General features: G+C 50.6%; 7 non-coding genes across 7 annotated transcripts; all 7 read right to left on the reverse strand.

Annotated features, from left to right (window-relative positions):
- Nucleotides 1–2,153: 2,153 nt before the first annotated feature.
- Nucleotides 2,154–2,294, reverse strand: LOC138496670 (U4 spliceosomal RNA). Its single transcript, XR_011278160.1, has one exon. It is a non-coding gene; the product is annotated as a U4 spliceosomal RNA (small nuclear RNA).
- Nucleotides 2,295–5,802: 3,508 nt separating this feature from the next.
- On the reverse strand, nt 5,803–5,943 carry LOC138496365 (U4 spliceosomal RNA). Its single transcript, XR_011277883.1, has one exon. It is a non-coding gene; the product is annotated as a U4 spliceosomal RNA (small nuclear RNA).
- A 3,508-nt stretch (nt 5,944–9,451) lies between these two features.
- LOC138496366 (U4 spliceosomal RNA) lies at nt 9,452–9,592 on the reverse strand. Its single transcript, XR_011277884.1, has one exon. It is a non-coding gene; the product is annotated as a U4 spliceosomal RNA (small nuclear RNA).
- Nucleotides 9,593–13,099: 3,507 nt separating this feature from the next.
- LOC138496755 (U4 spliceosomal RNA) lies at nt 13,100–13,240 on the reverse strand. The gene has a single exon (XR_011278238.1). It is a non-coding gene; the product is annotated as a U4 spliceosomal RNA (small nuclear RNA).
- Nucleotides 13,241–16,748: 3,508 nt separating this feature from the next.
- On the reverse strand, nt 16,749–16,889 carry LOC138496367 (U4 spliceosomal RNA). Its single transcript, XR_011277885.1, has one exon. It is a non-coding gene; the product is annotated as a U4 spliceosomal RNA (small nuclear RNA).
- Nucleotides 16,890–20,397: 3,508 nt separating this feature from the next.
- On the reverse strand, nt 20,398–20,538 carry LOC138496796 (U4 spliceosomal RNA). The gene has a single exon (XR_011278275.1). It is a non-coding gene; the product is annotated as a U4 spliceosomal RNA (small nuclear RNA).
- A 3,508-nt stretch (nt 20,539–24,046) lies between these two features.
- On the reverse strand, nt 24,047–24,187 carry LOC138496770 (U4 spliceosomal RNA). Its single transcript, XR_011278251.1, has one exon. It is a non-coding gene; the product is annotated as a U4 spliceosomal RNA (small nuclear RNA).
- Nucleotides 24,188–27,050: the final 2,863 nt, after the last annotated feature.

Consider the following 27,050-nt stretch of genomic DNA (forward strand, 5'->3'; position numbering starts at 1 on the left):
CCAAGAGGCCTGTTCACAGAACTAACACAGGGCAGGAAACCCCAACACCTTTTTCATATGCAATGTGTCAGCTTGAAGCTAGCTCCCACCCCTCTGTATGAAGGCCATTGAATGTCATGTGTGGAACAACTGTTTACAGTAGGCAACCGCTGCAGGGCCACCCCCTTTCAGAGGGAAGATATATGTGATTTGATGCAGACAGTCTGTTCTCGAGCTCAATTAACCAGAGAGCCACTTTGATCCACAGGAGACAGGAAGATGGGTGCGGCTTAGTAGTACATGTTGTCACCCCTTACCTTTCCTGTTGCAAAGCACTCTGGTCATGACCTTACGCATGACAGAAGATTGGTGGTGGGGACCCAGGATTGGGTCTTTAAGGTAGGCTTAGCATGCTCCAATCACTGGGGCCCATTTGGCTTTAAAAGAGGGCTGAGCCCCTCACTAAGCAGATCATCCGACGACTTCAAAAGGAGTACGAATAAGGACTCATTCGGACCCTCGGTGATGGTACAGTCTGCCTCACGGCTTCCGCCAGTGAAGGAAGTCCAGGATTTCCAAGAGGGAAGCAAAATACCTCCCAAAACATCTCCCAGGGAACAGAGGGAGATACCCGACTCAGAGGATCCATCAAGCAGCACCAGAACCGGTACCCAGCCAGCACACAGCGTGCCCTGCTAGGTTAAGCCAGCAAGCTTCCTAGGTGGGAAGTGCCAGAGAGTCTCTGAACAAAGGACAAGGCCGTTGCCGGCAAACACTCTTCTCAGTTTTGGGTCCGCCGCCTTAAACGTCGACCCAAGCATTGAGAAGAAGCTCGGAGGAGTGCAACAACAAGCATCAACCAGCGTCCATCTTTTAAGGACTTTTTCGAAGCAGTCGAGCTCTCAAACTGCGACCGGCTGCACCACTGTGGCTGTTCTCACGCTGCAGTCACTAAAGCCGTCTGAGAACCCTCGACCAGAGTTCCAGATCCACCAACCAGCACACAGACAACAATTCTTCACCCCGAGCCGCCGGGTAGGGCAGCCTGCAGCCGTCCGCCCAGCCTCGCTTACCAAACTGCCTGCCAACTGATATCCGCATCTGTCGTCCCTCTTGAACTCTGTCGCCGGAGCTACAAAGCATGCTGGAAGCCACTCGATGCTGTCGAGTACCAAGATCATCTCAAACACCAGTTACATTGTGGTTCTGTCCCCCTGGTCCTTCTCCGAAGGCCCTTAGTGACATTTACGACCTCTTGCTCCCTTGCTGCTGCAACCAAATAACCTTGAACAGTTCAGACTGATTGCTTTACCGACTGCACTCCTGTCAGTATCCAGAGTGCATCCCTCTCCTTTGTGAAACTGTCTGTCCCCTGTTTTCCTTTATAGGGTGGGTTGTATTTTGTAGTGTGTTAGAACTGTCTGTTGTATTAATACTAAAGTAGATATTTGTATACAACCTTGACTGGACAGTCCCTTTTATCAGTGGGTCACAATTGTTTTTTCGCTCTGTTGCAACTAACCAGCCTGACGTTCCGTCCACTGTTCGGACCCCTTCCGGTGTACTAGAGGTGTGGGACTGATTGATGGTCTAGAAAGCGATATTCCTCCCTGGACCACTAGTGCCCCGGAAGTTGATTCGTCACACCAAGAGAGGTCGGGTTGTTGACTCCACGTGAATATGTGTCTATAGAATGCATGGGGACAGAAATGCCCTTTTGCCTCTCTTGGGAAGACTGAGATGGTGAGCGAAGGCCAAAGGTAAAGCGACCCATCTGCTGCGGTTGGCTTCAGTGGCAGCCAGACCTCCCTGAGTAACCATCCAACAATCTGATGACTTTCGCAAGAGCAGATGTGGCAAAGAGGATCGAAGGCAGACAGGTCACTGTCTGCTAGGTTCTGAAAGCTCATGGTTTTCATGTCGTGAGATCAGGAAGGCAGCGAGACAACTGAGGCGCTTAATGCACCTGCTGCATGGTCACGGTTCCATAGACTTCGCTGCGCCGCTTGGAGTTTAGGATGCGCTAGCTTCTGGAAGTAAACCCCTTTGTTGAGGGTAGGCCACGAGAGAACAAAGAATAGAAGGGATGGGTTCCGAAAAACACACCCCTCTTGCTAGGTCTTCTCCAGTGGAGTAAAAGCGTCATTGTCTCCTTTTCAAACAAATCGGTTCAGCCTCCGTAGAGACTGTCAAAAATTACCAATTCCAGCTATATTTCAAGCTGTCATGGCGGGGTATTGGGTAAAGATTTCAATAAGCAATAATCGCGCCTCGGTTAAACCTCATGAGCTACGATACTGCCACTGCGCAAAGCTAAAGCACCTGACCCAGAGGCCCGTGCGCCCCGGGAATGGATTCCCATTTAACTTGCACTGATCCCAGCAAGCTCCATCCTGAGCATCCTTTGTCAAACTCATAAAACCGCCTGGATTCCAGTGCCGAGATTTGTTGAGGTGAACACCTGTATCATCTTGCGCTCACCAAACTGACAGCAAATATAGTAGCAAGGTATGCATAGGATTCTGGGAGTAAACATGCAAATGAGCAGGCTGCTACCTGTGCGCTCTTTCCCTTAGCATGATCGGTGGCCTGTTGGCAAGTGACCCCGCCCTCCTGAGAGATTATTGGGCAGGCCGCTGCCAAGGCAACATGGGAGAGGCTTGAGAATGCAAAGAGCCATTGGAGGATTGCACAGGAGCGAGGACAGCATCGAGAAATGGGCTCCTTTGGGGACAGGTGAAGTGATGCTCCACCAGGACGACCAGCTGTTTCTGCAGTGCAGCCAGGACATTGACAAGAAGTGAATCAATTTGTCTCTGAGCGTTCCAACTGTTGACCAAACCATTACAATTTCGATACATTTCCATGCTATCACATACCTACCTGTTTGTGATAATTGCACTTGTCCTTGAAAATAGACCCGATTTTGCAGGGGACTCTGGGAAAAGTGAAAAGGTCCTATGTAATTCACGTCTTGTACCCTGTCTCATAGGGCGGACCCTGCAATTCTACTTCCACTCCACTGCCAAAAATGATGCGGCCTTGCCCTGTTCAGGCTTTTTGCTGTAGCCCCTGGGCCTTTGCAGAGCCATCTGCTTAGTGTGGCTCTGCCACTGATGTCAGAAGAGAACATTTAGCCTGAGAAACGGCTGTCTGTGTGTGCAGCTTGGAGAAGACACTGTTGCCATGGGAAAGACATGCCTGTTTGCTGTGCAAATGAAGTGCAGACACAGACAGAAGAGACCACTTGACTGGTAGGAATTGAAGAACCTGACCAAGAGTGAGGAATTAGACCATCCGCACGGGGAGTGTGCGCTCCGCCTGGGCTGGTTTGATACTTTTAAAAAAGAAATGGAATGTTGGTAGGTAAACCTCCTGGAAATGTGTGGGGCTATTCCGCACACATTTCCCAATGGACACTGCACAACAAACACATAGTCAAGTGCACTCTGGGGGACACAGTCTACCGGTGCGGTCCTCCTGTCACATTTAGCTGCAATGTGACAGCCATGGGTACATCAAAGCATCTCTGAAGGGGGAAGGCAACGCCTTCCTCCGGCCCTGGTCAGCCTACTTAAAATAGCAAAGGCTCCATCGATATGCCCTGCCTATTGTTAGGTTCTCTCTGATGGCAGCGCATACTGATGAGAGTTAAGTGAAGCAGGCCTGCCAAGAGGCCTGTTCACAGAACTAACACAGGGCAGGAAACCCCAACACCTTTTTCATATGCAATGTGTCAGCTTGAAGCTAGCTCCCACCCCTCTGTATGAAGGCCATTGAATGTCATGTGTGGAACAACTGTTTACAGTAGGCAACCGCTGCAGGGCCACCCCCTTTCAGAGGGAAGATATATGTGATTTGATGCAGACAGTCTGTTCTCGAGCTCAATTAACCAGAGAGCCACTTTGATCCACAGGAGACAGGAAGATGGGTGCGGCTTAGTAGTACATGTTGTCACCCCTTACCTTTCCTGTTGCAAAGCACTCTGGTCATGACCTTACGCATGACAGAAGATTGGTGGTGGGGACCCAGGATTGGGTCTTTAAGGTAGGCTTAGCATGCTCCAATCACTGGGGCCCATTTGGCTTTAAAAGAGGGCTGAGCCCCTCACTGAGCAGATCATCCGACGACTTCAAAAGGAGTACGAAGAAGGACTCATTCGGACCCTCGGTGATGGTACAGTCTGCCTCACGGCTTCCGCCAGTGAAGGAAGTCCAGGATTTCCAAGAGGGAAGCAAAATACCTCCCAAAACATCTCCCAGGGAACAGAGGGAGATACCCGACTCAGAGGATCCATCAAGCAGCACCAGAACCGGTACCCAGCCAGCACACAGCCTGCCCTGCTAGGTTAAGCCAGCAAGCTTCCTAGGTGGGAAGTGCCAGAGAGTCTCTGAACAAAGGACAAGGCCGTTGCCGGCAAACACTCTTCTCAGCTTTGGGTCGGCCGCCTTAAACGTCGACCCAAGCATTGAGAAGAAGCTCGGAGGAGTGCCACAACAAGCATCAACCAGCGTCCATCTTTTAAGGACTTTTTCGAAGCAGTCGAGCTCTCAAACTGCGACCGGCTGCACCACTGTGGCTGTTCTCACGCTGCAGTCACTAAAGCCGTCTGAGAACCCTCGACCAGCGTTCCAGATCCACCAACCAGCACACAGACAACGATTCTTCACCCCGAGCCGCCGGGTAGGGCAGCCTGCAGCCGTCCGCCCAGCCTCGCTTACCAAACTGCCTGCCAACTGATATCCGCATCTGTCGTCCCTCTTGAACTCTGTCGCCGGAGCTACAAAGCATGCTGGAAGCCACTCGATGCTGTCGAGTACCAAGATCATCTCAAACACCAGATACATTGTGGTTCTGTCCCCCTGGTCCTTCTCCGAAGGCCCTTAGTGACATTTACGACCTCTTGCTCCCTTGCTGCTGCAACCAAATAACCTTGAACAGTTCAGACTGATTGCTTTACCGACTGCACTCCTGTCAGTATCCAGAGTGCATCCCTCTCCTTTGTGAAACTGTCTGTCCCCTGTTTTCCTTTATAGGGTGGGTTGTATTTTGTAGTGTGTTAGAACTGTCTGTTGTATTAATACTAAAGTAGATATTTGTATACAACCTTGACTGGACAGTCCCTTTTATCAGTGGGTCACAATTGTTTTTTCGCTCTGTTGCAACTAACCAGCCTGACGTTCCGTCCACTGTTCGGACCCCTTCCGGTGTACTAGAGGTGTGGGACTGATTGATGGTCTAGAAAGCGATATTCCTCCCTGGACCACTAGTGCCCCGGAAGTTGATTCGTCACACCAAGAGAGGTCGGGTTGTTGACTCCACGTGAATATGTGTCTATAGAATGCATGGGGACAGAAATGCCCTTTTGCCTCTCTTGGGAAGACTGAGATGGTGAGCGAAGGCCAAAGGTAAAGCGACCCCTCTGCTGCGGTTGGCTTCAGTGGCAGCCAGACCTCCCTGAGTAACCATCCAACAATCTGATGACTTTCGCAAGAGCAGATGTGGCAAAGAGGATCGAAGGCAGACAGGTCACTGTCTGCTAGGTTCTGAAAGCTCATGGTTTTCATGTCGTGAGATCAGGAAGGCAGCGAGACAACTGAGGCGCTTAATGCACCTGCTGCATGGTCACGGTTCCATAGACTTCGCTGCGCCGCTTGGAGTTTACGAATGCGCTAGCTTCTGGAAGTAAACCCCTTTGTTGAGGGTAGGCCACGAGAGAACAAAGAATAGAAGGGATGGGTTCCGAAAAACACACCCCTCTTGCTAGGTCTTCTCCAGTGGAGTAAAAGCGTCATTGTCTCCTTTTCAAACAAATCGGTTCAGCCTCCGTAGAGACTGTCAAAAATTACCAATTCCAGCTATATTTCAAGCTGTCATGGCGGGGTATTGGGTAAAGTTTTCAATAAGCAATAATCGCGCCTCGGTTAAACCTCATGAGCTACGATACTGCCACTGCGCAAAGCTAAAGCACCTGACCCAGAGGCCCGTGCGCCCCGGGAATGGATTCCCATTTAACTTGCACTGATCCCAGCAAGCTCCATCCTGAGCATCCTTTGTCAAACTCATAAAACCGCCTGGATTCCAGTGCCGAGATTTGTTGAGGTGAACACCTGTATCATCTTGCGCTCACCAAACTGACAGCAAATATAGTAGCAAGGTATGCATAGGATTCTGGGAGTAAACATGCAAATGAGCAGGCTGCTACCTGTGCGCTCTTTCCCTTAGCATGATCGGTGGCCTGTTGGCAAGTGACCCCGCCCTCCTGAGAGATTATTGGGCAGGCCGCTGCCAAGGCAACATGGGAGAGGCTTGAGAATGCAAAGAGCCATTGGAGGATTGCACAGGAGCGAGGACAGCATCGAGAAATGGGCTCCTTTGGGGACAGGTGAAGTGATGCTCCACCAGGACGACCAGCTGTTTCTGCAGTGCAGCCAGGACATTGACAAGAAGTGAATCAATTTGTCTCTGAGCGTTCCAACTGTTGACCAAACCATTACAATTTCGATACATTTCCATGCCATCACATACCTACCTGTTTGTGATAATTGCACTTGTCCTTGAAAATAGACCCGATTTTGCAGGGGACTCTGGGAAAAGTGAAAAGGTCCTATGTAATTCACGTCTTGTACCCTGTCTCATAGGGCGGACCCTGCAATTCTACTTCCACTCCACTGCCAAAAATGAAGCGGCCTTGCCCTGTTCAGGCTTTTTGCTGTAGCCCCTGGGCCTTTGCAGAGCCATCTGCTTAGTGTGGCTCTGCCACTGTGGTCAGAAGAGAACATTTAGCCTGAGAAACGGCTGTCTGTGTGTGCAGCTTGGAGAAGACACTGTTGCCATGGGAAAGACATGCCTGTTTGCTGTGCAAATGAAGTGCAGACACAGACAGAAGAGACCACTTGACTGGTAGGAATTGAAGAACCTGACCAAGAGTGAGGAATTAGACCATCCGCACGGGGAGTGTGCGCTCCGCCTGGGCTGGTTTGATACTTTTAAAAAAGAAATGGAATGTTGGTAGGTAAACCTCCTGGAAATGTGTGGGGCTATCCCGCACACATTTCCCAATGGACACTGCACAACAAACACATAGTCAAGTGCACTCTGGGGGACACAGTCTACCGGTGCGGTCCTCCTGTCACATTTAGCTGCAATGTGACAGCCATGGGTACATCAAAGCATCTCTGAAGGGGGAAGGCAACGCCTTCCTCCGGCCCTGGTCAGCCTACTTAAAATAGCAAAGGCTCCATCGATATGCCCTGCCTATTGTTAGGTTCTCTCTGATGGCAGCGCATACTGATGAGAGTTAAGTGAAGCAGGCCTGCCAAGAGGCCTGTTCACAGAACTAACACAGGGCAGGAAACCCCAACACCTTTTTCATATGCAATGTGTCAGCTTGAAGCTAGCTCCCACCCCTCTGTATGAAGGCCATTGAATGTCATGTGTGGAACAACTGTTTACAGTAGGCAACCGCTGCAGGGCCACCCCCTTTCAGAGGGAAGATATATGTGATTTGATGCAGACAGTCTGTTCTCGAGCTCAATTAACCAGAGAGCCACTTTGATCCACAGGAGACAGGAAGATGGGTGCGGCTTAGTAGTACATGTTGTCACCCCTTACCTTTCCTGTTGCAAAGCACTCTGGTCATGACCTTACGCATGACAGAAGATTGGTGGTGGGGACCCAGGATTGGGTCTTTAAGGTAGGCTTAGCATGCTCCAATCACTGGGGCCCATTTGGCTTTAAAAGAGGGCTGAGCCCCTCACTGAGCAGATCATCCGACGACTTCAAAAGGAGTACGAAGAAGGACTCATTCGGACCCTCGGTGATGGTACAGTCTGCCTCACGGCTTCCGCCAGTGAAGGAAGTCCAGGATTTCCAAGAGGGAAGCAAAATACCTCCCAAAACATCTCCCAGGGAACAGAGGGAGATACCCGACTCAGAGGATCCATCAAGCAGCACCAGAACCGGTACCCAGCCAGCACACAGCGTGCCCTGCTAGGTTAAGCCAGCAAGCTTCCTAGGTGGGAAGTGCCAGAGAGTCTCTGAACAAAGGACAAGGCCGTTGCCGGCAAACACTCTTCTCAGCTTTGGGTCGGCCGCCTTAAACGTCGACCCAAGCATTGAGAAGAAGCTCGGAGGAGTGCCACAACAAGCATCAACCAGCGTCCATCTTTTAAGGACTTTTTCGAAGCAGTCGAGCTCTCAAACTGCGACCGGCTGCACCACTGTGGCTGTTCTCACGCTGCAGTCACTAAAGCCGTCTGAGAACCCTCGACCAGCGTTCCAGATCCACCAACCAGCACACAGACAACGATTCTTCACCCCGAGCCGCCGGGTAGGGCAGCCTGCAGCCGTCCGCCCAGCCTCGCTTACCAAACTGCCTGCCAACTGATATCCGCATCTGTCGTCCCTCTTGAAATCTGTCGCCGGAGCTACAAAGCATGCTGGAAGCCACTCGATGCTGTCGAGTACCAAGATCATCTCAAACACCAGTTACATTGTGGTTCTGTCCCCCTGGTCCTTCTCCGAAGGCCCTTAGTGACATTTACGACCTCTTGCTCCCTTGCTGCTGCAACCAAATAACCTTGAACAGTTCAGACTGATTGCTTTACCGACTGCACTCCTGTCAGTATCCAGAGTGCATCCCTCTCCTTTGTGAAACTGTCTGTCCCCTGTTTTCCTTTATAGGGTGGGTTGTATTTTGTAGTGTGTTAGAACTGTCTGTTGTATTAATACTAAAGTAGATATTTGTATACAACCTTGACTGGACAGTCCCTTTTATCAGTGGGTCACAATTGTTTTTTCGCTCTGTTGCAACTAACCAGCCTGACGTTCCGTCCACTGTTCGGACCCCTTCCGGTGTACTAGAGGTGTGGGACTGATTGATGGTCTAGAAAGCGATATTCCTCCCTGGACCACTAGTGCCCCGGAAGTTGATTCGTCACACCAAGAGAGGTCGGGTTGTTGACTCCACGTGAATATGTGTCTATAGAATGCATGGGGACAGAAATGCCCTTTTGCCTCTCTTGGGAAGACTGAGATGGTGAGCGAAGGCCAAAGGTAAAGCGACCCCTCTGCTGCGGTTGGCTTCAGTGGCAGCCAGACCTCCCTGAGTAACCATCCAACAATCTGATGACTTTCGCAAGAGCAGATGTGGCAAAGAGGATCGAAGGCAGACAGGTCACTGTCTGCTAGGTTCTGAAAGCTCATGGTTTTCATGTCGTGAGATCAGGAAGGCAGCGAGACAACTGAGGCGCTTAATGCACCTGCTGCATGGTCACGGTTCCATAGACTTCGCTGCGCCGCTTGGAGTTTACGAATGCGCTAGCTTCTGGAAGTAAACCCCTTTGTTGAGGGTAGGCCACGAGAGAACAAAGAATAGAAGGGATGGGTTCCGAAAAACACACCCCTCTTGCTAGGTCTTCTCCAGTGGAGTAAAAGCGTCATTGTCTCCTTTTCAAACAAATCGGTTCAGCCTCCGTAGAGACTGTCAAAAATTACCAATTCCAGCTATATTTCAAGCTGTCATGGCGGGGTATTGGGTAAAGTTTTCAATAAGCAATAATCGCGCCTCGGTTAAACCTCATGAGCTACGATACTGCCACTGCGCAAAGCTAAAGCACCTGACCCAGAGGCCCGTGCGCCCCGGGAATGGATTCCCATTTAACTTGCACTGATCCCAGCAAGCTCCATCCTGAGCATCCTTTGTCAAACTCATAAAACCGCCTGGATTCCAGTGCCGAGATTTGTTGAGGTGAACACCTGTATCATCTTGCGCTCACCAAACTGTCAGCAAATATAGTAGCAAGGTATGCATAGGATTCTGGGAGTAAACATGCAAATGAGCAGGCTGCTACCTGTGCGCTCTTTCCCTTAGCATGATCGGTGGCCTGTTGGCAAGTGACCCCGCCCTCCTGAGAGATTATTGGGCAGGCCGCTGCCAAGGCAACATGGGAGAGGCTTGAGAATGCAAAGAGCCATTGGAGGATTGCACAGGAGCGAGGACAGCATCGAGAAATGGGCTCCTTTGGGGACAGGTGAAGTGATGCTCCACCAGGACGACCAGCTGTTTCTGCAGTGCAGCCAGGACATTGACAAGAAGTGAATCAATTTGTCTCTGAGCGTTCCAACTGTTGACCAAACCATTACAATTTCGATACATTTCCATGCCATCACATACCTACCTGTTTGTGATAATTGCACTTGTCCTTGAAAATAGACCCGATTTTGCAGGGGACTCTGGGAAAAGTGAAAAGGTCCTATGTAATTCACGTCTTGTACCCTGTCTCATAGGGCGGACCCTGCAATTCTACTTCCACTCCACTGCCAAAAATGAAGCGGCCTTGCCCTGTTCAGGCTTTTTGCTGTAGCCCCTGGGCCTTTGCAGAGCCATCTGCTTAGTGTGGCTCTGCCACTGAGGTCAGAAGAGAACATTTAGCCTGAGAAACGGCTGTCTGTGTGTGCAGCTTGGAGAAGACACTGTTGCCATGGGAAAGACATGCCTGTTTGCTGTGCAAATGAAGTGCAGACACAGACAGAAGAGACCACTTGACTGGTAGGAATTGAAGAACCTGACCAAGAGTGAGGAATTAGACCATCCGCACGGGGAGTGTGCGCTCCGCCTGGGCTGGTTTGATACTTTTAAAAAAGAAATGGAATGTTGGTAGGTAAACCTCCTGGAAATGTGTGGGGCTATCCCGCACACATTTCCCAATGGACACTGCACAACAAACACATAGTCAAGTGCACTCTGGGGGACACAGTCTACCGGTGCGGTCCTCCTGTCACATTTAGCTGCAATGTGACAGCCATGGGTACATCAAAGCATCTCTGAAGGGGGAAGGCAACGCCTTCCTCCGGCCCTGGTCAGCCTACTTAAAATAGCAAAGGCTCCATCGATATGCCCTGCCTATTGTTAGGTTCTCTCTGATGGCAGCGCATACTGATGAGAGTTAAGTGAAGCAGGCCTGCCAAGAGGCCTGTTCACAGAACTAACACAGGGCAGGAAACCCCAACACCTTTTTCATATGCAATGTGTCAGCTTGAAGCTAGCTCCCACCCCTCTGTATGAAGGCCATTGAATGTCATGTGTGGAACAACTGTTTACAGTAGGCAACCGCTGCAGGGCCACCCCCTTTCAGAGGGAAGATATATGTGATTTGATGCAGACAGTCTGTTCTCGAGCTCAATTAACCAGAGAGCCACTTTGATCCACAGGAGACAGGAAGATGGGTGCGGCTTAGTAGTACATGTTGTCACCCCTTACCTTTCCTGTTGCAAAGCACTCTGGTCATGACCTTACGCATGACAGAAGATTGGTGGTGGGGACCCAGGATTGGGTCTTTAAGGTAGGCTTAGCATGCTCCAATCACTGGGGCCCATTTGGCTTTAAAAGAGGGCTGAGCCCCTCACTGAGCAGATCATCCGACGACTTCAAAAGGAGTACGAAGAAGGACTCATTCGGACCCTCGGTGATGGTACAGTCTGCCTCACGGCTTCCGCCAGTGAAGGAAGTCCAGGATTTCCAAGAGGGAAGCAAAATACCTCCCAAAACATCTCCCAGGGAACAGAGGGAGATACCCGACTCAGAGGATCCATCAAGCAGCACCAGAACCGGTACCCAGCCAGCACACAGCGTGCCCTGCTAGGTTACGCCAGCAAGCTTCCTAGGTGGGAAGTGCCAGAGAGTCTCTGAACAAAGGACAAGGCCGTTGCCGGCAAACACTCTTCTCAGCTTTGGGTCGGCCGCCTTAAACGTCGATCCAAGCATTGAGAAGAAGCTCGGAGGAGTGCCACAACAAGCATCAACCAGCGTCCATCTTTTAAGGACTTTTTCGAAGCAGTCGAGCTCTCAAACTGCGACCGGCTGCACCACTGTGGCTGTTCTCACGCTGCAGTCACTAAAGCCGTCTGAGAACCCTCGACCAGCGTTCCAGATCCACCAACCAGCACACAGACAACGATTCTTCACCCCAAGCCGCCGGGTAGGGCAGCCTGCAGCCGTCCGCCCAGCCTCGCTTACCAAACTGCCTGCCAACTGATATCCGCATCTGTCGTCCCTCTTGAACTCTGTCGCCGGAGCTACAAAGCATGCTGGAAGCCACTCGATGCTGTCGAGTACCAAGATCATCTCAAACACCAGTTACATTGTGGTTCTGTCCCCCTGGTCCTTCTCCGAAGGCCCTTAGTGACATTTACGACCTCTTGCTCCCTTGCTGCTGCAACCAAATAACCTTGAACAGTTCAGACTGATTGCTTTACCGACTGCACTCCTGTCAGTATCCAGAGTGCATCCCTCTCCTTTGTGAAACTGTCTGTCCCCTGTTTTCCTTTATAGGGTGGGTTGTATTTTGTAGTGTGTTAGAACTGTCTGTTGTATTAATACTAAAGTAGATATTTGTATACAACCTTGACTGGACAGTCCCTTTTATCAGTGGGTCACAATTGTTTTTTCGCTCTGTTGCAACTAACCAGCCTGACGTTCCGTCCACTGTTCGGACCCCTTCCGGTGTACTAGAGGTGTGGGACTGATTGATGGTCTAGAAAGCGATATTCCTCCCTGGACCACTAGTGCCCCGGAAGTTGATTCGTCACACCAAGAGAGGTCGGGTTGTTGACTCCACGTGAATATGTGTCTATAGAATGCATGGGGACAGAAATGCCCTTTTGCCTCTCTTGGGAAGACTGAGATGGTGAGCGAAGGCCAAAGGTAAAGCGACCCCTCTGCTGCGGTTGGCTTCAGTGGCAGCCAGACCTCCCTGAGTAACCATCCAACAATCTGATGACTTTCGCAAGAGCAGATGTGGCAAAGAGGATCGAAGGCAGACAGGTCACTGTCTGCTAGGTTCTGAAAGCTCATGGTTTTCATGCCGTGAGATCAGGAAGGCAGCGAGACAACTGAGGCGCTTAATGCACCTGCTGCATGGTCACGGTTCCATAGACTTCGCTGCGCCGCTTGGAGTTTAGGATGCGCTAGCTTCTGGAAGTAAACCCCTTTGTTGAGGGTAGGCCACGAGAGAACAAAGAATAGAAGGGATGGGTTCCAAAAAACACACCCCTCTTGCTAGGTCTTCTCCAGTGGAGTAAAAGCGTCATTGTCTCCTTTTCAAACAAATCGGTTCAGCCTCCGTAGAGACTGTCAAAAATTACCAATTCCAGCTATATTTCAAGCTGTCATGGCGGGGTATTGGGTAAAGTTTTCAATAATCAATAATCGCGCCTCGGTTAAACCTCATGAGCTACGATACTGCCACTGCGCAAAGCTAAAGCACCTGACCCAGAGGCCCGTGCGCCCCGGGAATGGATTCCCATATAACTTGCACTGATCCCAGCAAGCTCCATCCTGAGCATCCTTTGTCAAACTCATAAAACCGCCTGGATTCCAGTGCCGAGATTTGTTGAGGTGAACACCTGTATCATCTTGCGCTCACCAAACTGACAGCAAATATAGCAGCAAGGTATGCATAGGATTCTGGGAGTAAACATGCAAATGAGCAGGCTGCTACCTGTGCGCTCTTTCCCTTAGCATGATAGGTGGCCTGTTGGCAAGTGACCCCGCCCTCCTGAGAGATTATTGTGCAGGCCGCTGCCAAGGCAACATGGGAGAGGCTTGAGAATGCAAAGAGCCATTGGAGGATTGCACAGGAGCGAGGACAGCATCGAGAAATGGGCTCCTTTGGGGACAGGTGAAGTGATGCTCCACCAGGACGACCAGCTGTTTCTGCAGTGCAGCCAGGACATTGACAAGAAGTGAATCAATTTGTCTCTGAGCGTTCCAACTGTTGACCAAACCATTACAATTTCGATACATTTCCATGCCATCACATACCTACCTGTTTGTGATAATTGCACTTGTCCTTGAAAATAGACCCGATTTTGCAGGGGACTCTGGGAAAAGTGAAAAGGTCCTATGTAATTCACGTCTTGTACCCTGTCTCATAGGGCGGACCCTGCAATTCTACTTCCACTCCACTGCCAAAAATGAAGCGGCCTTGCCCTGTTCAGGCTTTTTGCTGTAGCCCCTGGGCCTTTGCAGAGCCATCTGCTTAGTGTGGCTCTGCCACTGAGGTCAGAAGAGAACATTTAGCCTGAGAAACGGCTGTCTGTGTGTGCAGCTTGGAGAAGACACTGTTGCCATGGGAAAGACATGCCTGTTTGCTGTGCAAATGAAGTGCAGACACAGACAGAAGAGACCACTTGACTGGTAGGAATTGAAGAACCTTACCAAGAGTGAGGAATTAGACCATCCGCACGGGGAGTGTGCGCTCCGCCTGGGCTGGTTTGATACTTTTAAAAAAGAAATGGAATGTTGGTAGGTAAACCTCCTGGAAATGTGTGGGGCTATTCCGCACACATTTCCCAATGGACACTGCACAACAAACACATAGTCAAGTGCACTCTGGGGGACACAGTCTACCGGTGCGGTCCTCCTGTCACATTTAGCTGCAATGTGACAGCCATGGGTACATCAAAGCATCTCTGAAGGGGGAAGGCAACGCCTTCCTCCGGCCCTGGTCAGCCTACTTAAAATAGCAAAGGCTCCATCGATATGCCCTGCCTATTGTTATGTTCTCTCTGATGGCAGCGCATACTGATGAGAGTTAAGTGAAGCAGGCCTGCCAAGAGGCCTGTTCACAGAACTAACACAGGGCAGGAAACCCCAACACCTTTTTCATATGCAATGTGTCAGCTTGAAGCTAGCTCCCACCCCTCTGTATGAAGGCCATTGAATGTCATGTGTGGAACAACTGTTTACAGTAGGCAACCGCTGCAGGGCCACCCCCTTTCAGAGGGAAGATATATGTGATTTGATGCAGACAGTCTGTTCTCGAGCTCAATTAACCAGAGAGCCACTTTGATCCACAGGAGACAGGAAGATGGGTGCGGCTTAGTAGTACATGTTGTCACCCCTTACCTTTCCTGTTGCAAAGCACTCTGGTCATGACCTTACGCATGACAGAAGATTGGTGGTGGGGACCCAGGATTGGGTCTTTAAGGTAGGCTTAGCATGCTCCAATCACTGGGGCCCATTTGGCTTTAAAAGAGGGCTGAGCCCCTCACTGAGCAGATCATCCGACGACTTCAAAAGGAGTACGAAGAAGGACTCATTCGGACCCTCGGTGATGGTACAGTCTGCCTCACGGCTTCCGCCAGTGAAGGAAGTCCAGGATTTCCAAGAGGGAAGCAAAATACCTCCCAAAACATCTCCCAGGGAACAGAGGGAGATACCCGACTCAGAGGATCCATCAAGCAGCACCAGAACCGGTACCCAGCCAGCACACAGCGTGCCCTGCTAGGTTAAGCCAGCAAGCTTCCTAGGTGGGAAGTGCCAGAGAGTCTCTGAACAAAGGACAAGGCCGTTGCCGGCAAACACTCTTCTCAGCTTTGGGTCGGCCGCCTTAAACGTCGACCCAAGCATTGAGAAGAAGCTCGGAGGAGTGCCACAACAAGCATCAACCAGCGTCCATCTTTTAAGGACTTTTTCGAAGCAGTCGAGCTCTCAAACTGCGACCGGCTGCACCACTGTGGCTGTTCTCACGCTGCAGTCACTAAAGCCGTCTGAGAACCCTCGACCACCGTTCCAGATCCACCAACCAGCACACAGACAACGATTCTTCACCCCGAGCCGCCGGGTAGGGCAGCCTGCAGCCGTCCGCCCAGCCTCGCTTACCAAACTGCCTGCCAACTGATATCCGCATCTGTCGTCCCTCTTGAACTCTGTCGCCGGAGCTACAAAGCATGCTGGAAGCCACTCGATGCTGTCGAGTACCAAGATCATCTCAAACACCAGTTACATTGTGGTTCTGTCCCCCTGGTCCTTCTCCGAAGGCCCTTAGTGACATTTACGACCTCTTGCTCCCTTGCTGCTGCAAACAAATAACCTTGAACAGTTCAGACTGATTGCTTTACCGACTGCACTCCTGTCAGTATCCAGAGTGCATCCCTCTCCTTTGTGAAACTGTCTGTCCCCTGTTTTCCTTTATAGGGTGGGTTGTATTTTGTAGTGTGTTAGAACTGTCTGTTGTATTAATACTAAAGTAGATATTTGTATACAACCTTGACTGGACAGTCCCTTTTATCAGTGGGTCACAATTGTTTTTTCGCTCTGTTGCAACTAACCAGCCTGACGTTCCGTCCACTGTTCGGACCCCTTCCGGTGTACTAGAGGTGTGGGACTGATTGATGGTCTAGAAAGCGATATTCCTCCCTGGACCACTAGTGCCCCGGAAGTTGATTCGTCACACCAAGAGAGGTCGGGTTGTTGACTCCACGTGAATATGTGTCTATAGAATGCATGGGGACAGAAATGCCCTTTTGCCTCTCTTGGGAAGACTGAGATGGTGAGCGAAGGCCAAAGGTAAAGCGACCCCTCTGCTGCGGTTGGCTTCAGTGGCAGCCAGACCTCCCTGAGTAACCATCCAACAATCTGATGACTTTCGCAAGAGCAGATGTGGCAAAGAGGATCGAAGGCAGACAGGTCACTGTCTGCTAGGTTCTGAAAGCTCATGGTTTTCATGTCGTGAGATCAGGAAGGCAGCGAGACAACTGAGGCGCTTAATGCACCTGCTGCATGGTCACGGTTCCATAGACTTCGCTGCGCCGCTTGGAGTTTACGAATGCGCTAGCTTCTGGAAGTAAACCCCTTTGTTGAGGGTAGGCCACGAGAGAACAAAGAATAGAAGGGATGGGTTCCGAAAAACACACCCCTCTTGCTAGGTCTTCTCCAGTGGAGTAAAAGCGTCATTGTCTCCTTTTCAAACAAATCGGTTCAGCCTCCGTAGAGACTGTCAAAAATTACCAATTCCAGCTATATTTCAAGCTGTCATGGCGGGGTATTGGGTAAAGTTTTCAATAAGCAATAATCGCGCCTCGGTTAAACCTCATGAGCTACGATACTGCCACTGCGCAAAGCTAAAGCACCTGACCCAGAGGCCCGTGCGCCCCGGGAATGGATTCCCATTTAACTTGCACTGATCCCAGCAAGCTCCATCCTGAGCATCCTTTGTCAAACTCATAAAACCGCCTGGATTCCAGTGCCGAGATTTGTTGAGGTGAACACCTGTATCATCTTGCGCTCACCAAACTGACAGCAAATATAGTAGCAAGGTATGCATAGGATTCTGGGAGTAAACATGCAAATGAGCAGGCTGCTACCTGTGCGCTCTTTCCCTTAGCATGATCGGTGGCCTGTTGGCAAGTGACCCCGCCCTCCTGAGAGATTATTGGGCAGGCCGCTGCCAAGGCAACTTGGGAGAGGCTTGAGAATGCAAAGAGCCATTGGAGGATTGCACAGGAGCGAGGACAGCATCGAGAAATGGGCTCCTTTGGGGACAGGTGAAGTGATGCTCCACCAGGACGACCAGCTGTTTCTGCAGTGCAGCCAGGACATTGACAAGAAGTGAATCAATTTGTCTCTGAGCGTTCCAACTGTTGACCAAACCATTACAATTTCGATACATTTCCATGCCATCACATACCTACCTGTTTGTGATAATTGCACTTGTCCTTGAAAATAGACCCGATTTTGCAGGGGACTCTGGGAAAAGTGAAAAGGTCCTATGTAATTCACGTCTTGTACCCTGTCTCATAGGGCGGACCCTGCAATTCTACTTCCACTCCACTGCCAAAAATGAAGCGGCCTTGCCCTGTTCAGGCTTTTTGCTGTAGCCCCTGGGCCTTTGCAGAGCCATCTGCTTAGTGTGGCTCTGCCACTGAGGTCAGAAGCGAACATTTAGCCTGAGAAACGGCTGTCTGTGTGTGCAGCTTGGAGAAGACACTGTTGCCATGGGAAAGACATGCCTGTTTGCTGTGCAAATGAAGTGCAGACACAGACAGAGGAGACCACTTGACTGGTAGGAATTGAAGAACCTGACCAAGAGTGAGGAATTAGACCATCCGCACGGGGAGTGTGCGCTCCGCCTGGGCTGGTTTGATACTTTTAAAAAAGAAATGGAATGTTGGTAGGTAAACCTCCTGGAAATGTGTGGGGCTATCCCGCACACATTTCCCAATGGACACTGCACAACAAACACATAGTCAAGTGCACTCTGGGGGACACAGTCTACCAGTGCGGTCCTCCTGTCACATTTAGCTGCAATGTGACAGCCATGGGTACATCAAAGCATCTCTGAAGGGGGAAGGCAACGCCTTCCTCCGGCCCTGGTCAGCCTACTTAAAATAGCAAAGGCTCCATCGATATGCCCTGCCTATTGTTAGGTTCTCTCTGATGGCAGCGCATACTGATGAGAGTTAAGTGAAGCAGGCCTGCCAAGAGGCCTGTTCACAGAACTAACACAGGGCAGGAAACCCCAACACCTTTTTCATATGCAATGTGTCAGCTTGAAGCTAGCTCCCACCCCTCTGTATGAAGGCCATTGAATGTCATGTGTGGAACAACTGTTTACAGTAGGCAACCGCTGCAGGGCCACCCCCTTTCAGAGGGAAGATATATGTGATTTGATGCAGACAGTCTGTTCTCGAGCTCAATTAACCAGAGAGCCACTTTGATCCACAGGAGACAGGAAGATGGGTGCGGCTTAGTAGTACATGTTGTCACCCCTTACCTTTCCTGTTGCAAAGCACTCTGGTCATGACCTTACGCATGACAGAAGATTGGTGGTGGGGACCCAGGATTGGGTCTTTAAGGTAGGCTTAGCATGCTCCAATCACTGGGGCCCATTTGGCTTTAAAAGAGGGCTGAGCCCCTCACTGAGCAGATCATCCGACGACTTCAAAAGGAGTACGAAGAAGGACTCATTCGGACCCTCGGTGATGGTACAGTCTGCCTCACGGCTTCCGCCAGTGAAGGAAGTCCAGGATTTCCAAGAGGGAAGCAAAATACCTCCCAAAACATCTCCCAGGGAACAGAGGGAGATACCCGACTCAGAGGATCCATCAAGCAGCACCAGAACCGGTACCCAGCCAGCACACAGCGTGCCCTGCTAGGTTACGCCAGCAAGCTTCCTAGGTGGGAAGTGCCAGAGAGTCTCTGAACAAAGGACAAGGCCGTTGCCGGCAAACACTCTTCTCAGCTTTGGGTCGGCCGCCTTAAACGTCGACCCAAGCATTGAGAAGAAGCTCGGAGGAGTGCCACAACAAGCATCAACCAGCGTCCATCTTTTAAGGACTTTTTCGAAGCAGTCGAGCTCTCAAACTGCGACCGGCTGCACCACTGTGGCTGTTCTCACGCTGCAGTCACTAAAGCCGTCTGAGAACCCTCGACCAGCGTTCCAGATCCACCAACCAGCACACAGACAACGATTCTTCACCCCAAGCCGCCGGGTAGGGCAGCCTGCAGCCGTCCGCCCAGCCTCGCTTACCAAACTGCCTGCCAACTGATATCCGCATCTGTCGTCCCTCTTGAACTCTGTCGCCGGAGCTACAAAGCATGCTGGAAGCCACTCGATGCTGTCGAGTACCAAGATCATCTCAAACACCAGTTACATTGTGGTTCTGTCCCCCTGGTCCTTCTCCGAAGGCCCTTAGTGACATTTACGACCTCTTGCTCCCTTGCTGCTGCAACCAAATAACCTTGAACAGTTCAGACTGATTGCTTTACCGACTGCACTCCTGTCAGTATCCAGAGTGCATCCCTCTCCTTTGTGAAACTGTCTGTCCCCTGTTTTCCTTTATAGGGTGGGTTGTATTTTGTAGTGTGTTAGAACTGTCTGTTGTATTAATACTAAAGTAGATATTTGTATACAACCTTGACTGGACAGTCCCTTTTATCAGTGGGTCACAATTGTTTTTTCGCTCTGTTGCAACTAACCAGCCTGACGTTCCGTCCACTGTTCGGACCCCTTCCGGTGTACTAGAGGTGTGGGACTGATTGATGGTCTAGAAAGCGATATTCCTCCCTGGACCACTAGTGCCCCGGAAGTTGATTCGTCACACCAAGAGAGGTCGGGTTGTTGACTCCACGTGAATATGTGTCTATAGAATGCATGGGGACAGAAATGCCCTTTTGCCTCTCTTGGGAAGACTGAGATGGTGAGCGAAGGCCAAAGGTAAAGCGACCCCTCTGCTGCGGTTGGCTTCAGTGGCAGCCAGACCTCCCTGAGTAACCATCCAACAATCTGATGACTTTCGCAAGAGCAGATGTGGCAAAGAGGATCGAAGGCAGACAGGTCACTGTCTGCTAGGTTCTGAAAGCTCATGGTTTTCATGTCGTGAGATCAGGAAGGCAGCGAGACAACTGAGGCGCTTAATGCACCTGCTGCATGGTCACGGTTCCATAGACTTCGCTGCGCCGCTTGGAGTTTACGAATGCGCTAGCTTCTGGAAGTAAACCCCTTTGTTGAGGGTAGGCCACGAGAGAACAAAGAATAGAAGGGATGGGTTCCGAAAAACACACCCCTCTTGCTAGGTCTTCTCCAGTGGAGTAAAAGCGTCATTGTCTCCTTTTCAAACAAATCGGTTCAGCCTCCGTAGAGACTGTCAAAAATTACCAATTCCAGCTATATTTCAAGCTGTCATGGCGGGGTATTGGGTAAAGTTTTCAATAATCAATAATCGCGCCTCGGTTAAACCTCATGAGCTACGATACTAACACTGCGCAAAGCTAAAGCACCTGACCCAGAGGCCCGTGCGCCCCGGGAATGGATTCCCATATAACTTGCACTGATCCCAGCAAGCTCCATCCTGAGCATCCTTTGTCAAACTCATAAAACCGCCTGGATTCCAGTGCCGAGATTTGTTGAGGTGAACACCTGTATCATCTTGCGCTCACCAAACTGACAGCAAATATAGCAGCAAGGTATGCATAGGATTCTGGGAGTAAACATGCAAATGAGCAGGCTGCTACCTGTGCGCTCTTTCCCTTAGCATGATAGGTGGCCTGTTGGCAAGTGACCCCGCCCTCCTGAGAGATTATTGTGCAGGCCGCTGCCAAGGCAACATGGGAGAGGCTTGAGAATGCAAAGAGCCATTGGAGGATTGCACAGGAGCGAGGACAGCATCGAGAAATGGGCTCCTTTGGGGACAGGTGAAGTGATGCTCCACCAGGACGACCAGCTGTTTCTGCAGTGCAGCCAGGACATTGACAAGAAGTGAATCAATTTGTCTCTGAGCGTTCCAACTGTTGACCAAACCATTACAATTTCGATACATTTCCATGCCATCACATACCTACCTGTTTGTGATAATTGCACTTGTCCTTGAAAATAGACCCGATTTTGCAGGGGACTCTGGGAAAAGTGAAAAGGTCCTATGTAATTCACGTCTTGTACCCTGTCTCATAGGGCGGACCCTGCAATTCTACTTCCACTCCACTGCCAAAAATGAAGCGGCCTTGCCCTGTTCAGGCTTTTTGCTGTAGCCCCTGGGCCTTTGCAGAGCCATCTGCTTAGTGTGGCTCTGCCACTGAGGTCAGAAGAGAACATTTAGCCTGAGAAACGGCTGTCTGTGTGTGCAGCTTGGAGAAGACACTGTTGCCATGGGAAAGACATGCCTGTTTGCTGTGCAAATGAAGTGCAGACACAGACAGAAGAGACCACTTGACTGGTAGGAATTGAAGAACCTGACCAAGAGTGAGGAATTAGACCATCCGCACGGGGAGTGTGCGCTCCGCCTGGGCTGGTTTGATACTTTTAAAAAAGAAATGGAATGTTGGTAGGTAAACCTCCTGGAAATGTGTGAGGCTATTCCGCACACATTTCCCAATGGACACTGCACAACAAACACATAGTCAAGTGCACTCTGGGGGACACAGTCTACCGGTGCGGTCCTCCTGTCACATTTAGCTGCAATGTGACAGCCATGGGTACATCAAAGCATCTCTGAAGGGGGAAGGCAACGCCTTCCTCCGGCCCTGGTCAGCCTACTTAAAATAGCAAAGGCTCCATCGATATGCCCTGCCTATTGTTATGTTCTCTCTGATGGCAGCGCATACTGATGAGAGTTAAGTGAAGCAGGCCTGCCAAGAGGCCTGTTCACAGAACTAACACAGGGCAGGAAACCCCAACACCTTTTTCATATGCAATGTGTCAGCTTGAAGCTAGCTCCCACCCCTCTGTATGAAGGCCATTGAATGTCATGTGTGGAACAACTGTTTACAGTAGGCAACCGCTGCAGGGCCACCCCCTTTCAGAGGGAAGATATATGTGATTTGATGCAGACAGTCTGTTCTCGAGCTCAATTAACCAGAGAGCCACTTTGATCCACAGGAGACAGGAAGATGGGTGCGGCTTAGTAGTACATGTTGTCACCCCTTACCTTTCCTGTTGCAAAGCACTCTGGTCATGACCTTACGCATGACAGAAGATTGGTGGTGGGGACCCAGGATTGGGTCTTTAAGGTAGGCTTAGCATGCTCCAATCACTGGGGCCCATTTGGCTTTAAAAGAGGGCTGAGCCCCTCACTGAGCAGATCATCCGACGACTTCAAAAGGAGTACGAAGAAGGACTCATTCGGACCCTCGGTGATGGTACAGTCTGCCTCACGGCTTCCGCCAGTGAAGGAAGTCCAGGATTTCCAAGAGGGAAGCAAAATACCTCCCAAAACATCTCCCAGGGAACAGAGGGAGATACCCGACTCAGAGGATCCATCAAGCAGCACCAGAACCGGTACCCAGCCAGCACACAGCGTGCCCTGCTAGGTTAAGCCAGCAAGCTTCCTAGGTGGGAAGTGCCAGAGAGTCTCTGAACAAAGGACAAGGCCGTTGCCGGCAAACACTCTTCTCAGCTTTGGGTCGGCCGCCTTAAACGTCGACCCAAGCATTGAGAAGAAGCTCGGAGGAGTGCCACAACAAGCATCAACCAGCGTCCATCTTTTAAGGACTTTTTCGAAGCAGTCGAGCTCTCAAACTGCGACCGGCTGCACCACTGTGGCTGTTCTCACGCTGCAGTCACTAAAGCCGTCTGAGAACCCTCGACCAGCGTTCCAGATCCACCAACCAGCACACAGACAACGATTCTTCACCCCGAGCCGCCGGGTAGGGCAGCCTGCAGCCGTCCGCCCAGCCTCGCTTACCAAACTGCCTGCCAACTGATATCCGCATCTGTCGTCCCTCTTGAACTCTGTCGCCGGAGCTACAAAGCATGCTGGAAGCCACTCGATGCTGTCGAGTACCAAGATCATCTCAAACACCAGTTACATTGTGGTTCTGTCCCCCTGGTCCTTCTCCGAAGGCCCTTAGTGACATTTACGACCTCTTGCTCCCTTGCTGCTGCAAACAAATAACCTTGAACAGTTCAGACTGATTGCTTTACCGACTGCACTCCTGTCAGTATCCAGAGTGCATCCCTCTCCTTTGTGAAACTGTCTGTCCCCTGTTTTCCTTTATAGGGTGGGTTGTATTTTGTAGTGTGTTAGAACTGTCTGTTGTATTAATACTAAAGTAGATATTTGTATACAACCTTGACTGGACAGTCCCTTTTATCAGTGGGTCACAATTGTTTTTTCGCTCTGTTGCAACTAACCAGCCTGACGTTCCGTCCACTGTTCGGACCCCTTCCGGTGTACTAGAGGTGTGGGACTGATTGATGGTCTAGAAAGCGATATTCCTCCCTGGACCACTAGTGCCCCGGAAGTTGATTCGTCACACCAAGAGAGGTCGGGTTGTTGACTCCACGTGAATATGTGTCTATAGAATGCATGGGGACAGAAATGCCCTTTTGCCTCTCTTGGGAAGACTGAGATGGTGAGCGAAGGCCAAAGGTAAAGCGACCCCTCTGCTGCGGTTGGCTTCAGTGGCAGCCAGACCTCCCTGAGTAACCATCCAACAATCTGATGACTTTCGCAAGAGCAGATGTGGCAAAGAGGATCGAAGGCAGACAGGTCACTGTCTGCTAGGTTCTGAAAGCTCATGGTTTTCATGTCGTGAGATCAGGAAGGCAGCGAGACAACTGAGGCGCTTAATGCACCTGCTGCATGGTCACGGTTCCATAGACTTCGCTGCGCCGCTTGGAGTTTACGAATGCGCTAGCTTCTGGAAGTAAACCCCTTTGTTGAGGGTAGGCCACGAGAGAACAAAGAATAGAAGGGATGGGTTCCGAAAAACACACCCCTCTTGCTAGGTCTTCTCCAGTGGAGTAAAAGCGTCATTGTCTCCTTTTCAAACAAATCGGTTCAGCCTCCGTAGAGACTGTCAAAAATTACCAATTCCAGCTATATTTCAAGCTGTCATGGCGGGGTATTGGGTAAAGTTTTCAATAAACAATAATCGCGCCTCGGTTAAACCTCATGAGCTACGATACTGCCACTGCGTAAAGCTAAAGCACCTGACCCAGAGGCCCGTGCGCCCCGGGAATGGATTCCCATTTAACTTGCACTGATCCCAGCAAGCTCCATCCTGAGCATCCTTTGTCAAACTCATAAAACCGCCTGGATTCCAGTGCCGAGATTTGTTGAGGTGAACACCTGTATCATCTTGCGCTCACCAAACTGACAGCAAATATAGTAGCAAGGTATGCATAGGATTCTGGGAGTAAACATGCAAATGAGCAGGCTGCTACCTGTGCGCTCTTTCCCTTAGCATGATCGGTGGCCTGTTGGCAAGTGACCCCGCCCTCCTGAGAGATTATTGGGCAGGCCGCTGCCAAGGCAACATGGGAGAGGCTTGAGAATGCAAAGAGCCATTGGAGGATTGCACAGGAGCGAGGACAGCATCGAGAAATGGGCTCCTTTGGGGACAGGTGAAGTGATGCTCCACCAGGACGACCAGCTGTTTCTGCAGTGCAGCCAGGACATTGACAAGAAGTGAATCAATTTGTCTCTGAGCGTTCCAACTGTTGACCAAACCATTACAATTTCGATACATTTCCATGCCATCACATACCTACCTGTTTGTGATAATTGCACTTGTCCTTGAAAATAGACCCGATTTTGCAGGGGACTCTGGGAAAAGTGAAAAGGTCCTATGTAATTCACGTCTTGTACCCTGTCTCATAGGGCGGACCCTGCAATTCTACTTCCACTCCACTGCCAAAAATGAAGCGGCCTTGCCCTGTTCAGGCTTTTTGCTGTAGCCCCTGGGCCTTTGCAGAGCCATCTGCTTAGCGTGGCTCTGCCACTGAGGTCAGAAGAGAACATTTAGCCTGAGAAACGGCTGTCTGTGTGTGCAGCTTGGAGAAGACACTGTTGCCATGGGAAAGACATGCCTGTTTGCTGTGCAAATGAAGTGCAGACACAGACAGAAGAGACCACTTGACTGGTAGGAATTGAAGAACCTGACCAAGAGTGAGGAATTAGACCATCCGCACGGGGAGTGTGCGCTCCGCCTGGGCTGGTTTGATACTTTTAAAAAAGAAATGGAATGTTGGTAGGTAAACCTCCTGGAAATGTGTGGGGCTATTCCGCACACATTTCCCAATGGACACTGCACAACAAACACATAGTCAAGTGCACTCTGGGGGACACAGTCTACCGGTGCGGTCCTCCTGTCACATTTAGCTGCAATGTGACAGCCATGGGTACATCAAAGCATCTCTGAAGGGGGAAGGCAACGCCTTCCTCCGGCCCTGGTCAGCCTACTTAAAATAGCAAAGGCTCCATCGATATGCCCTGCCTATTGTTAGGTTCTCTCTGATGGCAGCGCATACTGATGAGAGTTAAGTGAAGCAGGCCTGCCAAGAGGCCTGTTCACAGAACTAACACAGGGCAGGAAACCCCAACACCTTTTTCATATGCAATGTGTCAGCTTGAAGCTAGCTCCCACCCCTCTGTATGAAGGCCATTGAATGTCATGTGTGGAACAACTGTTTACAGTAGGCAACCGCTGCAGGGCCACCCCCTTTCAGAGGGAAGATATATGTGATTTGATGCAGACAGTCTGTTCTCGAGCTCAATTAACCAGAGAGCCACTTTGATCCACAGGAGACAGGAAGATGGGTGCGGCTTAGTAGTACATGTTGTCACCCCTTACCTTTCCTGTTGCAAAGCACTCTGGTCATGACCTTACGCATGACAGAAGATTGGTGGTGGGGACCCAGGATTGGGTCTTTAAGGTAGGCTTAGCATGCTCCAATCACTGGGGCCCATTTGGCTTTAAAAGAGGGCTGAGCCCCTCACTGAGCAGATCATCCGACGACTTCAAAAGGAGTACGAAGAAGGACTCATTCGGACCCTCGGTGATGGTACAGTCTGCCTCACGGCTTCCGCCAGTGAAGGAAGTCCAGGATTTCCAAGAGGGAAGCAAAATACCTCCCAAAACATCTCCCAGGGAACAGAGGGAGATACCCGACTCAGAGGATCCATCAAGCAGCACCAGAACCGGTACCCAGCCAGCACACAGCGTGCCCTGCTAGGTTAAGCCAGCAAGCTTCCTAGGTGGGAAGTGCCAGAGAGTCTCTGAACAAAGGACAAGGCCGTTGCCGGCAAACACTCTTCTCAGCTTTGGGTCGGCCGCCTTAAACGTCGACCCAAGCATTGAGAAGAAGCTCGGAGGAGTGCCACAACAAGCATCAACCAGCGTCCATCTTTTAAGGACTTTTTCGAAGCAGTCGAGCTCTCAAACTGCGACCGGCTGCACCACTGTGGCTGTTCTCACGCTGCAGTCACTAAAGCCGTCTGAGAACCCTCGACCAGCGTTCCAGATCCACCAACCAGCACACAGACAACGATTCTTCACCCCGAGCCGCCGGGTAGGGCAGCCTGCAGCCGTCCGCCAGCCTCACTTACCAAACTGCCTGCCAACTGATATCTGCATCTGTCGTCCCTCTTGAACTCTGTCGCCGGAGCTACAAAGCATGCTGGAAGCCACTCGATGCTGTCGAGTACCAAGATCATCTCAAACACCAGTTACATTGTGGTTCTGTCCCCCTGGTCCTTCTCCGAAGGCCCTTAGTGACATTTACGACCTCTTGCTCCCTTGCTGCTGCAACCAAATAACCTTGAACAGTTCAGACTGATTGCTTTACCGACTGCACTCCTGTCAGTATCCAGAGTGCATCCCTCTCCTTTGTGAAACTGTCTGTCCCCTGTTTTCCTTTATAGGGTGGGTTGTATTTTGTAGTGTGTTAGAACTGTCTGTTGTATTAATACTAAAGTAGATATTTGTATACAACCTTGACTGGACAGTCCCTTTTATCAGTGGGTCACAATTGTTTTTTCGCTCTGTTGCAACTAACCAGCCTGAC

Source organism: Ambystoma mexicanum, chromosome 10, assembly GCF_040938575.1.
Source record: "Ambystoma mexicanum isolate Mex_15411 chromosome 10, UKY_AmexF1_1, whole genome shotgun sequence".
Classification (NCBI taxonomy): Eukaryota; Metazoa; Chordata; class Amphibia; order Caudata; family Ambystomatidae; genus Ambystoma; species Ambystoma mexicanum.